This window comes from Ptychodera flava, chromosome 10, assembly GCF_041260155.1.
Source record: "Ptychodera flava strain L36383 chromosome 10, AS_Pfla_20210202, whole genome shotgun sequence".
Lineage (NCBI taxonomy): Eukaryota > Metazoa > Hemichordata > Enteropneusta > Ptychoderidae > Ptychodera > Ptychodera flava.
The window spans coordinates 10,129,432-10,147,123 of record NC_091937.1 but is presented as its reverse complement, the minus strand read 5'-3'; the positions used below and the strand labels follow the sequence as shown (position 1 = coordinate 10,147,123).

The following is a 17,692-nucleotide window of genomic DNA, read 5'->3' as shown; positions in this document are numbered from 1 at the left end:
TGATGCCCATTTATATCATGGTGGTGCCCATTTACATTATGATGATGCCCATTTGCATTATAATGATGTCCATTCACATTATGATGATGTCTATTTACATCGTGATGATGGGCATTTACATTATCATGATACCATTTACATTATGATGATGTCCGTTTACATTGTGATGCTGTCCATTTTCATCTTGATGATACCAAATGACATTATGATTATGGGCATTTACATGGTGTTGATGTCCATTTACATTATGATGACGGCCATTCACATGTTTGTGATGTCCATTTATATCATGATGATCCATATTTGTGTCATGATGATACCTATTTACATTATGATAGTGCTCATAACTTTATGATGATGTCCGTACAATTTGTGGTGATGCTCTATCACATCGTTATGTGGGCCATTTACTTCGTTATGATGGTCAAATTTCCCAGAACCCCATGCGAAATCTTAGACATGCGCATTCGTTTAAACTAGCTGAAACTTTTGTCGGAGATCGAGAGTAATACTCAACACAGTATCCAGTAAGAACGGATAGTATCTTGAGAGAGTTATCTCTGCAAACACTTACGCCAAGATTCCAACAACAGAGCAGGTCCTGTTTCACTGTGACAGAGAAAAACCGCAATCGGAGAAGGAGATATGGCGGTCCGACGACTACACGGAGTGATGGACTCATTTAGCGACAATGACATTGACTCCACTCTACGCGTAATAAGATACATACTCTAAAGACGACAAAGCCGAAAGGAAAGAGAAGAGAGAGAGAAAAAAAAATCAATCAATTGCAAGCTATTAGGGTAGGGAGGGAGGGAGGGGAACGCTCTGGGGTTCTGATTAACTATTTAGGTAGCCTCGTCGGTAGACCGTCCCACTCACAGTCTCGAACCCGGCCCATTTAAACTACAATAAAACAAGTGTGTACTGATAACATACAGACAGACACAAGTGTTGGGGGTCAAGGTCAACAACTTTATTCCCATGTTGACTGGCTAGAGCCGATTTCCGCCAAAAGCCCCCAACATTAGTAGTAGGCGCTAGCCCTCCGGCGCCCTGGAAATAGCGTCAGGTAACTTTACAAGCACGGACACTCCATTTTATGAAAAGATCGTTTGTGATCTAAGTCGAGGGCTAACAAACACGAGAATACGCTCCGGGGTATCCATCGACTACCTCATACGTAACGTAGTAAAAAAACCAGCAAATACATGGATCATTTCAACCATTATCTTTGTGTAAAAATATATTCATAATTCTAACCATGGCTCTTACACGGAAACCATTGAGACAAAATAAACTTCATCAAAGTTTAGTGCCTGAAACCAATTAACCTATCAGATAACGGTCCACTTTGACGTTGACGTAATGTAAATATACTCAAACCAGTAATCACATCCTCCCTTGCTACAAATAGAACAAGCTCAAACAGTCTGAGACGATCACAGATAGCGATGTCTCCGTATGTACGGCCTGCTCGCTTAAACTGAGCACATAAGGAAGGACTCACAGTCCCTTGGTGGGCTATTCAGCTCTGGGACTATTCGCCCCATAGACGAGTGTACAGAAGCGAGAAACACCTCAAGTCCGGAAACAGAATGGCTATAAAAACCACGCCATGTCACATTCCGTGTCCGATTTCACTGTGAAAATTAGCAAGTTCATCTATCATGTAACCGTCGATCGTTCCCTATCATTCTCAAAATTCATACTGGTACTTAATTTGCTTCAAAAACGCTCGTTTCGTGTGATTTTCGGCCGACTTCGACGGACAAAACATAAGCGTGAATTTTGAGAATGATAGGGAACGGTCGACGGTTACATGATAGATGAACTTGCTACTTTTCACGGTAAAATCGAACGTCGAAGATGACATGGTGGCACAATCCCTATACGAAATAGCCATTTCATTTCCTGACTTGGGTTGTTTCTCGCTTCTGTACACTCGTCTATGGGGCGAATAGTCCCAGAGCTGAATAGCCCACCAAGCGACTGTGGGAGGACTCTATCAACACAGGAGAGTGAACTGAAAATCACTGCAGCTGAGCTTAGGGGAGAACCATTTGATTTTGGGGGGGTATGGAGGAAATGGGTATGGGAGCAAATTTTTTTTTCCTGTCACAGTGACAGCAATTTTTTTTTCTACTGTCAGAGCTGCATCAATTTTTTTTTTCAAATGGAGTAGCAATGCAAATTTTTTTTTCTTTGTCATCAAGTTTGTGATGCGTTGTATATAAGGGAGCCGTCATTATTTACGGCCTGAAACTCAGAAATTTCAAGTGACACCCCCCCCCCGTCAACCATGATGAATTTGAGTAACTCCCTCTCTAACTCTGAAATTTTGACTGATCCCCCACTTAGAAAAGTTAAATACAAATACATGTATTTGTAAAATTTACAAAATACAGCAATTTAACAGTAAAGACCTTTGAAATCCTGATGTACTCTGCTAGACTATCATCAGTTATCTCATGATGGTTCAAAAAAGGTGAACCCATCAAAATGAAATTGCAAGTCACAATAAAATAAAGATATAAAAGCTCACGCAGTATCTAACCATATAGTATATTGTTTAATTTGGATGGGTATTATGACAAGGTTTTCACTAGGATATCTGACCGGGCAGAATTTGAAAGTACAGGGGGAGAACACGTGAGAGGCTTAGGGGGAAAGTGTCACAGGGGCTTTCCCTATCTTGCATGGAAAGTTTAAGATATTGATGTGTGCAATGGTGCAGTCTGGTGCGATCTGAGAGGTGTTTTTTAATTTTTTTTTTTACTAAGTGAAACTGTTAGAACACCCCAAGGGGGAGAGCACGAGAGGGGGTTTCCCCTCTCGGTATTGGAAATTTTGGGAAATTGATGTGTTTAATGGTGCAATCTGAGAGGAGTTTCAGGTTATTTTGCATTTGGTAAAACTGTTTGAAAATGACATTGAACACTGCAATATTTTTTTACATTTTATGCATGATCAGTGTTTGTGTCACAATATTCAACAACCAAACAATGACAATACAATTTGTGAAAAACAGTTCTGTTTGCCAGAGACTGAAGACAAATGAATACTAGTATTTTTTTCACTTCTGTCTGTTATGACAATTTTTTTTTCTCAGGTCATGGCAGGATCAATTTTTTTTTTCTTCTATCTCACCTGGCGACAATTTTTTTTTTCTCAAAATCCTCCATACCCCCCCAGAAATCAAATGGTTCTTCCCTTACTTCTGGATCAACCCTCGAGTCGTTTTCTAACGACACTCCTCATGGTCTATAAAACGAGCATCTAAAACAAATCCTTCTTACTAAATCGTAGCTCGTTATACTTTGACCAACATGTGAAGGAGTAAGCATTCCGTCGATATCCGGAACGACAACCGAAAAGTCCGGTGAGTTAATTCAAACACACTTTGCCCATATCGCTCAAACAGTTAAAAGGTTTCACGATGGCGGTTTTAACAACGGGGAATCTGATTTTTTTTGTCTCCATTTTATGCCACAACTTATCGTATAAAACTAAGATGCAATCTGCCATCGAATTGGTACTGCACTCAACCAAGCTAAAAAGATTGCTGATCAATACAAAACAAGCATCTGGCAAAGAAAATCAAAAACTGAGAAAGCTGCCATATTACAGTAATCAAAGTTGGCGGCATGAATTAAATAAACCAATACTCTCAGACCAAACCGATTTCAAAGGCCGTTTACAGCAAATATTGTTAACGAAACCATGAAACCTGGGAATGACTAAACACAGAGAAATAAGATTTATTTCTCGAAACAGCCTTTCACAACATGCTTTTCAAACACCGGAAAGCAGGCACCAATATCGACCCGAAATCTATTACAAAGTCCATGAAAAATTGACACAAAACCAAAAGTTCGGATGATCGATTTAATTGCCTAAAACAAACTAATCGTTGTCAAATTAGTACAACATTTACTGTTAACATAACGAGCACTAGCAACGCTCAAAATATGCCCTAAAACAAAAATCCTTATGAGCGTCCAGGAACTCCGGTCGATGCTGGGTCATGTTAATTATAATATGACACCACACACCCGATCGCTCACTATAGAGTCAGTCAATAGTGGCTAACTCTCTCAATAACGAATCTGGCTTCTCCTCGAGGACGAAGATGACTTCATCACACAACCAAGCGGAGGGGATACAAAACAAGAGAGCGACTGATGAAGGAACCCCATTTTTGGTTCCGAAACACTGTTAAGACGAATCACTCAATCAACAAACCGGTTTACCGGGGACCCAGATCACAAAGCACTATCGATTCACCGATTTCTCGCCATGTATTCAACACAAAATAAATGCAATGATCCTTTTATTCACCATATCGTAATATTAAACAAACTTGGTAGAGCCGATGTGTGGAGTTGCCCTCATTTTCCTTTATATTGAAATTTAGAATAAACATAATGTCAATAATTATCATGGTATGCAAATAGCCATCACCATAAAGTTAATGAGCATCATCATAATGTAAATGGGCGTCGTCATAATTTAAATGGGCATCATTATAATGTAAACGGGTATCATCATGATGTAAATGGGTATCATCATGATGTAAATGCCCATCATCATGATGTTAATGGGTAAAATCATGATGTAAAAGGGTATCACCATAAAGTTAATGAGCATCACCATAAAGTTAATGAGCATCATCATATGTAAATGGTTATCATGATCATGTAAATGAACATCATCATAATGTAAATGGACATCATCATTATGTAAATGCCCATCACAATAATGTAAATGGGTATCATCATAATGTAAATGAACATCATTATAATGTAAATTGACATCATCAAAATGTAAATGACCATCATTATAATGTAAATGGACATCATCATAATGTAAATGGGCATTATCATAATGTAAATGGACATATTCATGATGTAAATGGACATCACCATAACGTAAATGCCCATCATCATAATGTAAACGAACATCATCATTATGTAAATGGACATCATCATAATATAAATGGACATCATCAAAATGTAAATTACCATCATTATAATGTAAATGCCCATCACAATAATGTAAATGGGTAGCATCAAATGTAAATGGACATCATCATAATGTAAATGACCATCATCATAATGAAAATGGACATCATCATAATGTAAATGGGTCTCATCATAATGTAAATGGACATCATCATAATGTAAATGGGTATCATCATAATGTAAATGGACATCATCATAATGAAAATTGACATCATCATAATGTAAATGGACATCATCATGATATAAATGGACATCACCATAATGTAAATGGACATCATCAAAATGTAAATGCCCATCATCATAATGAAAATGGGCATCATCATAATGTAAATGGGTCTCATCATAATGTAAATGGCCATCATCATAATGTAAATGGGTATTATCAAAATGTAAATGGACATCATCACGATGTGAATGGACATCACCATGATGTAAATGGACTTCATCCTAATGTAAATGGACATCATCAAAATGTAAATGCCCATCATCATAATGAAAATGGACATCATCATAATGTAAATGGGTATCATCATAATGTAAATGGACATCATCATAATGAAAATGGACATCATCATAATGTAAATGGGTATCATCATAATGTAAATGGACATCATCATAATGTAAATTGACATCATCATAATGTAATAGACATCATCACGATGTGAATGGACATCACTATTGTGTAAATCGGCATCACAATAGAGTAAATGAACATCATCATAATGTTAATGGTTTAATAATGATGCCAATGCACATTATTGAGTTGGAAACACCTCCCTAAGACAGTGACGGCTTTCCATAATTTGCACATTGTATCATCAGTGCAAACACTTTCAACCATGGCAACCGCTTGGGCCCCGCCAATGCTGATTTCGCGTGAAGCTCTCACACGTTCACGAATCACAAAATTGAACCGTATAGAAGTAGGAAGAGACCTTCCTACCTCCATGCTTGAACCAAGTGTCTAACTGAATATCTGTGTCATCGGATGTCATTTAACATTCATTATGTGAAGCTTGCGCATGTTCATTGCGCATGTGCAGTGTTTGTTCTCACAGTCACAATAATGATATATTAATTAATTAATATATTAATTAATTAATTAATTAATTAATTAATTAATTAATTAATCAATTAATTACGGACGGTTAAAATAACAGCATTATGATGGTCTTTAAGAGGCTCATAGAAATTGTACATCGATTTACGTCTGAGAGCTTCAAATGTCGGTAAAAATATTAAAAATAAACATAGCACTGGCACTGCAGTCACGAGCATATCCCATAATAAGTCGGAGAGCATTACTGTAAGCTACCCGAAGTGAATTCAATTTTTTCTTGGTGTAAGAAGACCAGAGACTCGAACAGTACATATTGGTACAGAAACCTCTGAACAAAAACAGTTTAACATGATCAGAACAGTAAGAAAATTTACTTAGCAAGGTATAATTAGGTAACATAGCATAATATATTTAGGTAACATACTCGTACCTTTGATTTTGAGGTGTTATCACAGTAATTCTATTTAACCGAAGAGAAAAATTCTAAATAAAAATATCTTCGAAATCTGAAGCATTGAATGGTAATGAAAGCTGGTAAATTTTCCGATCAAGCACGAAACATATATACCGTATAACCTACTGTATGTTGTTGTATCATCGTTATGTATATGCATGTTAGTTTTGCTGATGTTTCGAATCTAAGCGGCAACATCTACAGTTCAGCTACGCTGGACCACAATCAATCCTCTTCCAGAAATTCAGTATTATCAGTGTGCTTTATCACTTATTATATCATACCAGTAATTAAATACAGCGATGAGATTTGTTGATACGCGGAAACTACGGTGCTATATTCGCGATAGAGCACGGCTGGCACACGCGCAAGTTCTCCGTCGGCAACAGCAGAATATATTTTTGACGTTCAGTGCCATAATTTCGGTGTACGGCACTAACTTGCAAACCTTGACTTTCGGAGAGAGAGAGAGAGAGAGAGAGAGAGAGAGAGAGAGAGAGAGAGAGAGAGAGAGAAGATGAGACAGACAGACAGACAGACAGACAGACAGACAGACAGACAGAAAGCAGAAAGGGGCCGAGACAGAGACTGACAGAGAAATAGCGACGTTGAATGTGAGTGCCGTAGAAAAACTGAAATGGTTAAGCAATAAACCACACCCACCGACGGAATACCACGAGATTTTGTCGGACCAGTTCCCTGTATACATGCACGGGCGATAGCGAGTGCATATCAGTATGAAGTGAACTGATCAAAACCGAGTGATATACTGTCGTTGGGTGTGGTTTATTAGTCCCACGGACCCGTCCGGGGCGACTTATAGGTTTGGTCATGTCCGTGCGTCCGTCCGTTCACGCAGATATCTCAGAGATGTCTGGAGCGATTCCATTCAAACTTGGTACAAGGATTACTTCATAAGTCATACATATGCAAGTCGATTTGTTTTGTGATACGATCCAATATGGCCGCCGTGGGACTGTGTCATTGTCAATGATTTGTTGCTATTATATCATAAAGTGTACATCGGTCTCAGCAGCCAGACTATCCGTCTTTCGAATCTCTTGACCGGAGTCAACACCGTCTTTACGGAATGAGAGTTTTTTTTTCACCCGTTGCCGTCAACCTTGCGCTAGCGTTTATCCTGGCAATGTGCTCGCCAGACAAGGCAAGGCCGTTACAGAATACAGTCCACATCTTCAGACTACAATACGTGGTGTTTGCACGGCAGCAAGGTACCTTACCAATGGCATTCAGCATGTGGCCGATGGCCTCTCCGCAGTAAAGAACAAAGCCTTCGATGTTAATACTGCCGCTTATCCAAGAACCGCTTTTCGGAACCGCTTTTCGACTTGTAGAACACAGATAAAACTTCATATACAGCGTGGGTGAATTTAGATAGCTTCTTCGTCATACTCCAAGAAGCACATTGAGGCTGTCAGTATAGGGAATGTGAACAAGCGGAATCCTGGTTATTTCCAAATAACACGATTTGAACTAATTGGGATAATTGGATTTTCATATTTTTCAAATTTCTCATCACGTGCCCTATAGTTTAATGTTGCAATATTACAAATGACTAAACAAAACAAGTGTATAACTTAAAAAGAAAAGCAGATGAGATTACATTTGTAGATTAGATTAGATTACATTGAATCGACATTACGTATACTTCTCTATCCAATTATCTCAAATTAGTTCCAATTGTGTTAGGCCTAAATGCTCATTTTCACCAAATTTTCTCTGTACATGGCCAACTTGAACACTAAAACGGAGTTGATGGAGTTGAATTCAATATGAATTCAAACCAAGGTACCATTAAAGTAGAACTAGAGAGATGAAAAAGTAAAAAATGCAGATACATTTATATAATTGAGTCAAACACATCATCAGCAACTGTGTCCTTTTGGCATTACAGGTGATTATGTTTTAGCTTTGTCAATACCATGCAGTGTGTGTGTGACGTCATACCCTAAGATTACTACTGATAATAATATATATATAATATATATATATATATATATATATATATATATATATATATATATATATATATATATATATATATATATATAAATATCAGATATATCTGTTTTCTACATCTACAAATTCACTGGCTTCTCCAAACTATAAAATGACCAGCATAATGTAGTCCCTCTCACCTATAATTGACTCAAGCAAACTTTGCACTCTATAATGTAGCCGGGCTTCGCCTTGTACATTTTGTTGTGCAGAGTTTGCTTTCGTTCATTATAGGCCGCGAGGGGTGCATTATTGCTTTAATTCATTGAAAACATTCGTTGTTGAAATATCATAATATTGGGTATCGTGATTTCGGCTTCTGCTATTTGCAAGGAAAATTTCGGGATAACATTTTCAGTCTAGCCATAATACATCTAATTTGTAGTTCAACTGTTCGGTCTATGTATTTCTCAACCTGTCTATAGCCAAATGAATGTGACCCTTGGGCCTCCGATATTAATGTAAGGCGACCAAGGGCCTCCGAGTACTCCTGCGGCGCAACCTCAGCTAGGATCGACTAGCCTGCAACATAGTTCCTCTACATCGAAATATTTCACCTTCAAGGCATCCTGATGCTGTTTATTAAGCCTTAGGTCACAATCCGCAGTAAAATATAGCAAGAATCGAACAGCATGATTCCAAGCGATACAACGGTTCAATTTGAGGTTGCCTTCGAAAGAATTTGTGTTGGTCTACAATTTATCCACTGTGCGATCGTTCTAGTCAGCACCCCGGGTCAGCACCACACTAAAAAGACGGATAGACCAAGTGACGCGGATTCCATAGTGTAATTGAGGCATGTACATGTAGTATAAGTACACTGTGCACGATACGAAACAAGAATTGAACGCTACACTCCAAAGATTTTGTTTCTGTTTGTCATGCACGAAGCCACATTAGTATGGAAACCAATGGCTTCCGGCATCAGACCTACCACATAGGCAATACGTGTCAGAAATCTTTCGAGCGACGTCGAAAGGCATCATAAAAGCCAACCACACTCCCTGTTCACGGGCATGTCTACTGATGTCGGTCAGGTCAATTTGATACCTTTATTGTGTATAATGGACGCCCTCTTCGGGCAGTAGGGTACGATCCGTATCACACAATGACGCATTGGGAAAACCCGAACTGGGGTCCTGTCCTTGAAAAGCCGAGTGCTGTACGCGTGAACAGTAGCCCGGCGAAGCCTGCAGGTCAGCCATACGTTTGATTTCGACGCAAGGGCAGGTTGAAATTCTTCATGCAGTTTCGATAACTGAAGCAGAGTCCCCTTCAAGGTAGGTTGTGATGCAAAATGATCACAGTTTTTTTCTGCGGTTTGTTAGTCGCAACGCACATGTATATCATCTGAATCAGCTGAAGCTCCCTGTCATTGTCCGTTCTCACATTTGAAACAACATTAAAAGGCGTGTGTTTCTGAAAAATTATGGAGATCCGCTAATTTCTCATTACTTCCTATTTTCTAGCTTGTCAACAAACATTTTATATTGTAATTTAGGGTTGCTTCCTTCACACGGTCAACTGGCATTTCTAGTAAATCACGCATTATTTCGAGTTTTGTTGCACGTACAGTAATAATAATACGTAATAATAATAGTAATAATACGACGAAAACAAATTAAACAAATATTTTTCTCCAATTGAAATAATCGATTTACACGTACAACGTGAATTTGTAGGAATCGGCGGCGCTTTCGCTTTCACGCAAGACATTTCCACGAAGTCGTGACGTCACTAACCTCGTTCTGGCTTACACACAATGCGCTGGAAATTCCTTTCAATTCGATGGAGACAAGAACTTTTGATCACGTAATTCCTGGACGGTTCCATAAAAGAAGAACTTTTCTTGTTCTGCCCAAGCCAGTCAAAATACAATTATTACCCTTGCACAGCTTGCATACTGACCTGATTTCGAACCCGGACTAAAAACAAGTCGTCAAATTGACGTTAGGCGCAATAGAGGCATGTTCAACATTTGACAGGATTTTTTTAAGCGGAACGAGAAAGCATTTTACTAACAACAAATTAATGAAAAAATAACTAACGCACATAACAGAGCTGAAATAAATAATGATTAATTGTTACTTTGCCTACGATAGCATTTTTTGGTATTGTAGATCTTTGAATGTTTAATGTTTATGTACTTGGAGCAAAGAAGTTTGAGACCATGCCAAATGTGGTCGGTTGGTTTGCCCGACCTGATACTTTAACATTTGTAGTGGGTTTCATTAACATGTCATTATGCAGACTTCTAGTAACGCCTGGATCAGGACTATAGCATATCAGAACCTGCTGTATTGACTCCTTGGGCCATCCCATCACATACCTGACATTATTATTTTTTACTTCCATCACTGACCGGTCAGAATTTACTGGCAGTGTTTCTCACCCCGCCATTCATTTTCCCCAACTTTCATTTACAGTCAAACCTGTCATAGTTGTCACCCTTACAGAGCGGTCACCTCTCTATAGTGGTCACTTTGTGACAGTCCCGTGCCATTTAACATGTTAAAGGCCCTCTACAGAACAGCCACCTCTTATGTGGTCAGTGGTCACATGGAATTGCTCCATTTTGGTACAAAACCTGTATATATGGTCAATATATCTGACTCTCAATGACCTCTATCAAAAAATGCTCAGACTGGCAAGCACGAAATAAGTCTACTTTTACAAATTTTACATTCTGCATTACAAGCTTTCAGAAACTAAATAGCTGTTCTATGTGTTTTTTAAACAGATTTATGTTATTGAATTTTATAAATGCTTTTATCTTTCCCTAAATTAACCACTTAGCGCACCACCTGCACAGAAAGTAATGCCACACCCACACTCTATAGAAAGGCCACCTCCATATAGTGGTCACTTTTCTTGGTCCATTGAGTGACCACTATGCACAGGTTTGACTGTATTTTGTTTGTCTTGTGACAACTAGTTTGTCACGTGAAACCTAAAATGTGTCGAATAGTATTGTTTTTGAATGGAAGTTGACTCATTTGGTAGAGAAAAGGTGAGCATATGCGTTCCTTGCCTGTTATTACATACGTCTCTCTTCACGTGAACCCTTCGTGCAGTCTCCCTTGCCACCACTCACTTGGGGAGTTTCAGTTTAGTGAGCTTAGAAGACCCAAACCTCTTTTGATAAACAAAATAAATATTAGCCATCGTTACTAATTCCTGATTTGCGTGTTTTTGCAGGCACAAACGTGCAGTAAATCAAATATTGAGTTTATACTGAAGAATATAGAGCACATCATCTACAAATATGCTTTTGCTATATAAAGTAACCATTCTGGTGTGGCTGGGATCCTTTGCTATAGCTTCTGATATCTATGCACCGATGAAACGCGCTTGCGCAGTTACCAGAAGAATGACAGACGAGATGGAGCGGATGGCCTACAAGTTCAAGCCAGACTTTCGGGCCCGAGTTCACGTGGATCAAAACTTCGATAAGATTATCAACGATGTCTCTTTATCGTTTAGCATGCTGCATATCGATGTAACGTCGCCGTCAGCTTGGAAAACACTGGATGGTTTTACCGGTCTTGTCAAGAGAAACGAGGTCCTGATAGCAAACTCCCTTCTGGCCGTGAGTGCCGTCTACATGATAGACGAGTTCTGTTTGAAGAACGAGATTGAAGAAAGCGTGCGAAAATACGAAGAGCTCAACGAACGATTCGTCGAGTTGGAACGCAAATGGCTGCTCGAGAACAGACTACTCGAAGATTTCAGCGGACGAGTGAAACGAGACCCGCTGCAGAACGAAATAGAGGACACTACTCGTTTGAAGAAAATCAAAACGTTCGTGTATGAGGTGAAAGGTCTTCTTAGCGAGATCCATTACGAAATACTAACTGTCAGAGAGCAACACGAAAAGTCGAAGAGTCACGCTGTTATATCCATGGGAATCATGCAATAGGTAGGCATTTCAAGATTTTATTTCTTTTTTCCGGACACCCTTTACCAGTATCCTCCAAAGAAGACTGATATCATTCGTCACCAAACCTTTCCCGATCTCAGCGTCAATGTTGCAGATGTACAGCCAAGAAACAATCATTCCTTAGTGCGTTCAACACTTGGCAATAGCAGGTTTGTTCCTCTGTGAACATAATCATGTGTATTTAATGACTTTATCTCATAAAAACTGTAAATGTTTGCTCAGACTCTGCCGAGTAAAATATTCAAATTTTGACATCAAAGATACTAGAACAGCCGTTGAAGTTCAGGCAGGGTACCTCGTGTCTATGGAAACGGCGCAACGTCATGATGAATTGAGATTGACAGGCAAAAACTAAAAGGAAGGATATAGAAGGTCTAAGAAGAACAAAGAAATTCGAACAGAAAACCTAATAAAGTGGTGAAATGCATATTATTTTCAGTGCGTAATTAGGCGAAGTACAACATTTTCATCGCAGGGTGAGATGTAGAGCAGTATCATCACCCTCTTATTCTATTATGAAAATATTGCAATTCACCATACTCTACACAGATTACCTTGTCCTCCCGCCCTACATTACAGTGAAAATGTTGTCCTTCATTATATTCTGCACTCGTCTGATAGCATTGTCCTTCGCCCAATTATGCAATGAAAACGCTGCCCTTCAGCCCTCTGTACTATTGTGAAAACAGTGCGCTATGACATTGTCCGTATGCCTATCCTTTGCAGTAAAAAATACAGGCTGCACCCTATTCTGTAGTGAATATTGTCCTTCAGCCAGCACAGTAATGAAACTAGTGTCCTTCACTATATTCTGTACAGTTTCCTTCGCCCTACTTTGCAATAAAATATGTCCTTCAAACACTGTGTTCTGAATGCTAGCCTTCAACCAATTTTGTACCGCTAACACAGTCCATCGCCCTACTCTTGAGAGGTTACGCTGTCTTTCACTCAATTCTGGACAGAAAATACGTACTGTTCTCGGCTTTTCTATATTCAGAAATATCGTCCTTTGTAGTCCTTCACTGTCCATCGTTTTAGTCTCAAACGTTTGACTCGACCTATACGGGAACAGGTGTCTTTATTTTGTGTTACTTTTACCAAATATCGCCGCAGGCGCTGCTCTGACGTACCTCACCGATGATGATGATGATGATGATGATGATGATGATGATGATAATGATGATGATTACCTACAACAAGTTGGGAAAGTTGCAATGTATGGTGGTGGAATAGGGGCACTCTATTCACTTGACAACGTCGCTAAAAGTGCAAAGGTAGCATATTTTGCATGAGAGAGAGAGAGAGAGAGAGAGAGAGAGAGAGAGAGAGAGAGAGAGAGAGAGAGGCGCATGACATACGTGCAGGCACACGTACGTACATCACGGACGAATGGAGAGACAAACAGAGACATACAAACAGGCAGTGGCCAGACAATCATACAGGCAGACCGTCAGGCAGAGACAGTGAATATTACTAATCGTTTGATCGGCCAAATCTGATATTACGCATATGACAATCTGTAGTTGCAGATCACTGCCAGTGCTCAGAATGAAGCCAAATTTTGATAAATATCACTTGCCGCTACGTGCAGCCTCTCTTTTTGCGATTTCTGATACACGCCTTTCTTTTACCGTGTCATGTTCTATTGTGCACAAAAGGTTAATGTTAAACCAGTTTTTAATGTTTTCTTTATATTTTATTTTTTCTATAGCTGTTGGAAGATCTAGAGAATTTAAGAGACAAAGCTGAGAAGTTGTATAGCAACATCGACAGAGTACATAAAGAGTTAACAAAAGCATTCGCGTAAATGTACAACGTGTTTTAGCAAGGCAACATCAATTCAACATCGAAAGAATTCTTTTTAGCGTCCACGATATCCCGGCTACTCCACTCAGTCACATCCATCATGTTTCACTCTATTTTACAAATTGAACACCAACAAATTGATTAAACTGTATTCTCTTTCGTTTTAATTCAGTGACCTACAGTTGACCTTTCGCTTTGACAACGCCACGCAAGATAGGGAAACTCCCTAGTTGTCCAAGAAATTCCCCGAACTCGGATCTCGGCCGGGACGGTACCTAACGACCATTTTAATCCTTTCTTAGTGAACAAGAAGAAAAGCCTGCAATCATAAAAGCAATTTTACGTCAAATGCAAGCAAGGGTATACATTATAACAGCAAGACCAGTACTACAGGGGTTTTATTGTTATGTCAACTTGCGCAGATTGATGTGCGTGAAGATAGTGTTTGTTATCACACGGACTATTTTATAATTAGGTAAAGTACGTGTGCCTTTCGTTTTTGAGGTGTTTATCACAGTTGTCCTTTTGAACCGAAGAGACACTTCCAATTACATGTAAAATATCTTCGAAATCTGACGTTACGTATCGAATGCTAATGAGGGTTGAAAATTTTTGATCAATCATAAGACAGGCAATAATACATGTAATTATATCATTATAACCTGACTTGTGTTCATTTTGATATGTTGTTATCATTGATGTGAATACGTATCTTTCCCCGAAATTAGTTTTCTTAACGGCAACTTGTAAAGTTCAGCTACATTAATTAGAACACAAACACTCCTTTCCCAGAAATTCAGTATAATCAGCATGCTGTATAGCTCATCATTTCAATTTCTCTTCAGCACTCTGTCAGTCTTTGACTCTGTCCCTTTCTGTCTGTCTGTCTCTCTGTCTCTCTGTCTGTCTGTATCTCTCTCTGTCTCTGTCTCTCTCTCTCTCTCTCTCTCTCTCTCTCTCTCTCTCTCTCTCTCTCTCTCTCTCTCTCTCTCTCTCTCTCTCTCTCTCTCTCTCTCTCTCTCTCTCTCTGTTTCGGAGTGAAATGAAATAGAAGCTGCTGATATGGCAAACCAAAGTCAGACAGATAATGGCTTGCAAGGTGAACTTTATGAGAGATTAAATCTAGTGTAAGCCACAATAAAAAAACGTGAATAGCCACTGCAGGTAACGTGTCCATGAAATGTTCCCTTGCTAAACTTTCACACAATACTGAAAACAAGCGCTGCAATATGTGGAAACTCCCTAACTTGCCCTGGAATTCCCCGAACACGGAACTCGGGGAATACCCAAAGATAATTTTCAGTGATCATGTACAGCCAATAGAAAACGTCCACATCGCTTTCATGACATTAATGAAAAGAAGCTCTGGGTCTTACTTGGAAACTAAAGTGCAGGGTTTACAGGTAATAGTATACATTGATCGGTACAGCCAGACTAGCAGTGTTCTGAATCTCTAGACCGCAGTCATCAGTATGCCTGGATTTACACCCGTTGCCGTTAACCTGGCGCTCATAGCGTTTATCCTGGCAATGTGCTCGCCAGACGAGGCCGTTGCAGAACACAGTCCGCATCTTCAGACTACAATACGTGGTGTTTGCTCGGCAGCAAGGCACCTTACCAATGGCATTCAGCATGTGGTCGATGACTTCTCTGAAGTAAAGAACAAAGCCTTCAGTGATGATAGTGTCGAGTATCTGAGAATTGCGTTAAATTTGTTGAGAACAGATAAATCTTCATCTGAAGGGTGGTTGAATTTAGATCGCTTCTTCGAAACCCTACATGGCCCGACAGTGGCGTACACCACGTTCGGCGTGAGTGTGCTCTACCTTGTCGACGAACTCTGTCTCAGCTTTGAAATAAAGCAGAGCTTTGAGCGCCATTACCATCTGCAACTGCGCTTCGACAAAGTCCATAACGCATTCTACAAAGAACAAACTGTGATAAACACCTCAAAACAGACCCTTGTCGCAGAAATTAAACATTTGCTTCACGACATTAATCTTGAGGTATCACGAGTAAAGTTCCAAAAAAGCAAAGCAGAAGAACAAAGGATTGTTTCGATGAATGTTTTTGATATGGTAAGCCGCGACCTACTATTGACAGGTAAGAACTTTTGGTAGATTTTGTTATTTAATCCATTCATCCGACAGGCGAACGCCTAATGCAGGATGGGGTGCAAATCGCCCACATTCTATTGAAACAATGGGGAGTCGCCCAGGGTCCCCGGCCAGGGTAAAACTGAAGACCATGTTCTAGTATCGAACTCACCATCCTCAGACAGTGAGCCCGGTACTGCCAGTCACTGCCCCACGATCCCCCATCTAAACATTTGTTTCACGACATCAACCTTAAGTCAAATGTGCAGTTGCAAAAAGGAAAAGCAGACAGACTGACTGTTTTTAATCAATGTTTGTGCATGTTGCAGTAAGCTGTGTCCTACTATTTTGTTACCATATGTGCATGACCTAGAAATAAACCTCCTCATTTGAACATTCATTGCTCCGCTGTCAGCGATGTGGAGCTCATCTCACATTGAACATCGATCGTCCCTGGAGTGTGAGTGGGTGAAATATCCAGTCTCAAACATGGCAGACAGTTCTGAAGTCAAAAGTGTCACATTTATTCTGTTTTGAAATTTTAACAATTGAAAATCCTTGTCACATCATATCATTGACTCATATAAACATCAAGTAAACTAGTCTTTGAAATTCAAAATTACCTTCTCTGCCAATCAACTTTCAATATTTGTTATTCATACTCATCATCACAAATAGTTGCCGAGTATTGCATGTGAATATCATAGCTGAGCTCTACTGGCCGCTAGGTCGCTTGTACGTTTCCCGAAGCAAGGTCAAATCTGTACAATATGAACGAGGATTTGAACACAGCGGAATTCTTCATAGTACTTGTCGCGCTCGTAGTAATCTCTATGGGGAGGGCGTTACAGTACCGCTTAAGTTGTGCAGTCGCGAACTTGAACCATCGGCATAAGTACTGTTTCAAGTAAGTCCCGTTCTAAAATGGCCAGATGCAGACTGTCTACACTCAAAATCCAACGTACTATTTGTATCCTTCATCAGGTTCAGCCGTACTGACTGGTGGCGCTTAACTTCTGTTGCATTTGGTCCCGCCGTGGCGCTTGCTGGCGGCATCGTAGGAGGCGTAGTGGGAACGTACGTCAGCAGTGATAATGAGCAAGCAAGCAGTGAGGTGAAATCCGTTCTTTCATACATTTTCCAGGCTAGCAAAAGCGTACAGTGTTTCTTGTCATTCCGCATGTGAAATGAAAACAGTCAAAAGCCTTTTGAAGCAACGCAATTCTCTGTCGGCATGTTTAAAGTTTGACCACTCGCCCTTTGGCGATACACCAATTCGAGTTAACGCCGAAA

At 39.7% G+C, this 17,692-nt stretch overlaps 1 long non-coding RNA gene across 1 annotated transcript; it reads left to right on the top strand.

The window, feature by feature from the left end:
- Positions 1–9,681: 9,681 nt before the first annotated feature.
- Positions 9,682–14,964, top strand: LOC139141953 (uncharacterized). Its single transcript, XR_011554274.1, has 4 exons — positions 9,682–9,837; positions 11,756–12,476; positions 13,611–13,771; positions 14,209–14,964. It is a non-coding gene; the product is annotated as an uncharacterized lncRNA (long non-coding RNA).
- Positions 14,965–17,692: the final 2,728 nt, after the last annotated feature.